Below are 5,188 nucleotides of genomic sequence, written 5' to 3'. Positions count from 1 at the left end.
GAAAGAGAAAATAAATTACAAGCAGATACTCTTATTATTTACCTATCTGGTTGGTAAATATCAAAAAGTTTGATGGCATACATTGTGGGTGAACTTGTAAATTAAAAAAAGCTGTGAAGAGGAATTTGACAATATCTATCAAAATTACAACGACAACTCTCCTTGTCCCAGCAATTTTATTGCTAGATATTTATTATACAGATATAAACCCATGAGTGAAACGATGTACATATAAGAATATTCATTGTCACATTTATAAGAGCAAAGCCCTGGAAATGACCTAAATGACCATTGTTTAGGGCTGGTGTGTCCATAAGAACAGGAGCGTACTTATACCACATATGGGGCACTTACTGCTCTCAATGCTTTATGTGTGTTAACTCATTTCATCCCCATAATGATCCTATGAGGTGGGCACTCTCTATATCAGTTTACTAGATGAGTCAACCAATGTACAGAGAGGTTGAGTAAGTTGCCGAAGGTAGCACAAACAAGATTAGACTCAGGCAGTCTTGTTCCAAAGTCTGTTTTTAACCACTGTGCTATGATGACTACCCCATGGCAGTTACAAGAATGATGTCGTTCTATATGTACCAATATATAATAATCTCCAAGGTATAAAATGAGAAGAAAACACAACACAGAGCAAGCTACAGAATGACATATATGTGTGTTAATTTTATATATAATATATAAATATATAAAATATTATATACATGATATGTATGATATATATTCAGAGGGATAGACAATCTGGGAGGGGAAAGGGAGCACAAGGATGAAAAGGAGATACTTTCATCATAAAAGCTTATTTTTTTGAATTTTGAGCCATAGACATGTTTTTCTATTAAAAACATAATTATAAGCACTGAATAAGCTCATATCACTTTCCTGCTGGAAATCTTTTAATTGCTTCTATCGTGCTTAAAACAACCAAATCCAGACTCTGCAGGACAATCAACAAGGCCCCACCTGATCTATACCTTCTCCCTCTGGAGCATGCAAATCTCCTTCTGGCTCATTCTGCCCAGCTTCTCAGGCCTCCTTTCAGAGCTTAAACATGATGAGCTCTTTCCTAGCTCAGGACCTTTGCACTTGCTGTTCCTTCTGCCTAGTTTCTCTTTTCTCTCATTTTGCAGCCACTTGACTGCTTCTCATCCTACAGGCCTTAACTTCCCAAGCAAACAATTTAAAGTTGTTATCCTAGTTCCTGTAATTTATCAAGTACCTTCTTTTATTTCTTTTTTCAATTAACACTACTCATAAGCTGGGATTCTACCTCCTTCATGCCTTTTTATTGCCTTTATTTCCTTTACCAGAACAGGACTGTATTTGTCTTCTTCTACATGACAGCGCCAGCACTTTTCACAGTTCATAGCAAATAGTAGCTACTCAATAAACACGTGTTTAATTGTTTAATTAATTAACTAATTAGCCCTGTCATTCATGTAGAATGGAACCCAGCACATAAGGGGATTTGAAGGACAGGATTTTCCATTCCCAGCCTCCAGTGCAAGTAGGAGACAGGAGGGTTTCACAAGAAATCTTACATTCACTTACTGAAAGCGGTCCCCAAAATCTTGAAACGAAGCTGTTGCATGATCTGTAAGGGAAAGGTAAACGCATAAAGTTATATAGATCGGAATTCAAATTTCTGTCTAGCTGAGCGTTCTGTGGCTTTGGGTAAAAATTATTTAACACCTGTGAGCTTGAATTATGTCATCTACAAAACTGGGATGCTGAAAATATTGTGAGGATTGAATAAAACAAAATGTGTAAATCTTGGCCCATAGTAGTCCCTCAATTAATGGTCATTATAAGTACCTCCTAATCACTTTCCTAAGTGCCTTCAGAGACCAGAGATGACAGCAACCGACAGCAAAGGCTGCTTCAGGATCCAGTGTCCCTCAAAGTCTGGGAGGAGGGTCCTTCCCCCAAGACTGCTGTTACTGCTATTGCTTTGAGCCTGATGATGACATGGGACAGCAGCAAACCCTAAAGTGTCATAGTCCTGCATGCACTCAGACCCCACTGTATTCTCCTTGCAGACAAAGTTGCATTTCCATAAATAGTGCATTGTGTTCCCCATGGATTGCGATTTTATTAGTATTGCCCAAGATCTGCTGTGGTAATAAATTTGGAGCACAATGTCTGCATGTTGGATCCTTTCAAATGCTTTGATTAAGGAGGATTTGGACGTCATTTTTTTCTTATTATTCCATTTCTGCTTGGGTTGTGGAACCAGAGTTGGCTGGATCCTATGAAGCAAACAGATTATCACTGACCTGCCTCTTCCCCAGGTCCCAGAAGCTCAGAGAACCTGCATGCACCAAGGAGCAGCAGACTCCGGGACTCCAGGCCTGCTGGGTACCAGGACACGCTGTGCTCAAGATGGGCTTGAGACACAAGTCACGATTCCTGGACAGACTGTCTGTCATGACTCACATGATCAGAAGAAAGAGCTCTATGTGGCAATGTCCTTGGAGATGGTGTCCTTCTAGCCCACATGAAAGGGTATGATAAAGACTAAGAGGAGAAGAGGGAAGTTGAAATGTCCTGAGTGGCTTCACCCAATTCCCCCAATTCCAGAGGAGAGATGTGGACTCCTGGGCTGCTGTTTTCCTAAGTCAGCCTTCCAGACCCCTCAGACTTTGTGCCACCATTCCAGGAGGAAAAACTAAGTAAGGTAGCCAGCCAAAGAAAGAGAGGACTCTGCCAGACAAACTCATCAGTCTGTCCTCAGGCTCCAAGAGCATGAAATGGAAATGGATGGTATCCAGTGAGCTTGCTTGGATTTTATTATTCCAAAACATTCTGGACACAGATTGACTCTCTTTGCCTGGTGTTTAGTTTTACTTCCTTCTCTTTCTTCTTCTAGGGAATGACAACAAGATGCTCAGGGATGAATTCATTGGACAGCACTCTGTCTCCATCACAAGTCCTCAACATGCCTCTCTCATCCCTTCTGGATGGAAATGTTCCATCTCAGAGCCGTGCCCTTCGTTGAATCAACCCCGACACACTCCTTTAATGCTGCCTCAAACAGCCAAGCTACACCCGTCAGGGACCAGAGAAGAGAGAGCCAGGCAGGGTGGCTATTCCTCTCCATGCTGGGGTGGACAGTACCCATCAATCTCCCAGCAGCGCTTCCCATCCTGAATGGGTTTCCATCTACTTTACAATAATACAGATGGTCTCTCTCTGGCAATGTTTAGCTGCTTTGCTCCCGGCATCTTGAGGAGCCCTGGCAGGAGCTGGGCCACCTACAATGAGTGATGATGTTGACCTCCTCCAGCTGTAGTTGAGGGATGTCTCACTAAATACTCCAGATGCCATCTGTCCAGAGCACAGATGTCCAGGAAGTAGACAGCTCATCCTGCAAAGTAACCATGGTGGCGCAAGGGTTAATTTGAGTAAGGCGGTGCTGGACAGGAAAACACCTGAGTCCTCCTCTTCCAGTGATAAACTCTCTTAAGTCACTGAGCACATTTGTCAGTCTTAGTTTCTCCATCTATAAAATGGGTTGACTTCTTACTGAAAGAATAGCATCCCTTTTTTTTTTTTTTCACATTTATCGTACACTGCTTTGAATCCTTTGGCTTCTTTTAATATGTGCAATATCTTCTCTTCCGAGGCAGCATGTTATAGCAAAAAAGCAGACAGGCTACAAGAGAGTACCAGCTCAGCTCTTTGCTGTCTGACCTTGAGCAAGTTGTTTTACTTCTTTATGCCTCAGTTTTCTCATTTGTAAAACAAGGATTAGCGCTCTCTACCTTGGAGGAAATAAGATAATGATTTGAAATAGCTTAACGTGATGTATTGAAAAAGCGGTAGCCACTCCTGCTGTTACTAACAACCACCAGGAACTCACATGGCATAAATGTCCTTCCCCTTGCATGCCTAGCACAACATTGGCAGATAGCAGACACTCAGTAAATATTTGCTAATTGAAACACTTTCAAGCTTCAAGGCAGAACAGAACTGTATCCACTAATGGTGTCATTCTTGCAGAATGATTTTATAACCCCATTAGCTTGAGAGGTAAATGGAGCTAAAAATGTTCACATCAAGAGCCATAGGATCCAGGCCACTAAAACATTTGATTTTTCTCCTTTTCTCCATCAAGTGCCAACATGTGAGTGAATTCATCTCTCCTCTCCATTTTGATGTCTGTCTTGATGTGAATCCCATTCTGGGAATGAGCTGATGACACCCAAACCGTAGCCTATTAACACATCTTCCTTTCAGAAGCTTCTGCTATTTTGCAAAATGCCTTTGGGTGCTCTGCAGAGAAAATGCCTGCGACAATGGAATCCGGGCTTTGATCAGAATTGTTTTCCTTTACACTTTCTTTAGGCAATGCAGAAAGTTTATTCTCACAACAGATTGATACAGTTATCAGTGATTCTTATGGAAATCCGGTTGAAATATTGACTCTGTTGTACCTGCATTTCTGGTCCAAAACACTGTTCCCAAGGCCTGCAAGCCACACAAGCGTTGGTGTCTTGGTCTGTGTGCTGTCCAGCTCTGATCACATTGCATCTGAGGCTTTGACAGTTTCATAAGGACTGGTCTATTGACTAGGCCCTCAATACCCCTGATCTGTGAAACTAGGGCCACTTTGCCACTTTCTGCAGGTCCAGCTCTACCCCGGCCTCTGAGACTGATCCTGTCCCCAAGCAGGGGGAGTACAAGTTCCCTAATTTAGCATTGAGTCAGAGTTTCTGCAATTTCCATCCTAACAACATATATTGAATCACGTAGTCTGTAAGCAAGTGGCCTGCATTATGTCATTTATTCTTCTCCACAACCCTATAAGGTGCATAGTGGTAGGATTCTCATTTTACGTATGAAGAAACTGAAGCTCAGAGACGTTACATCTTTTGTCAAGCTCCCTTCGCCCGGGAATATTGGAGCCAATGGTCAGGCATGGGAGCCCTGCTTTTAACCCCTTACACACTGCCGTTTCCCAGGGCTGCCTCTGGTGGTCCTGCCATGTCTACCCACTACTGTAATCTTCTTCAGGACTGGACTTCTTGATCCTGAAGTCTATGTAGAGCTGCTCAAAATTTAATGTGCATATCAATTACTTGTTGATGACTTGGGGAAGGAGAGGGCTTCATAGAGAAATGAGTAATGGCAGGGGTTGGGGGGTGGGAGTGAGAAGGCATCCCAGACAGAGAGGCAG

This window comes from Lipotes vexillifer, unplaced genomic scaffold (genome assembly GCF_000442215.2).
Source record: "Lipotes vexillifer unplaced genomic scaffold, Lipotes_vexillifer_v1.1 scaffold442, whole genome shotgun sequence".
NCBI classification, from domain to species: domain Eukaryota; kingdom Metazoa; phylum Chordata; class Mammalia; order Artiodactyla; family Lipotidae; genus Lipotes; species Lipotes vexillifer.
Note: the sequence above shows the minus strand (reverse complement) of the source record.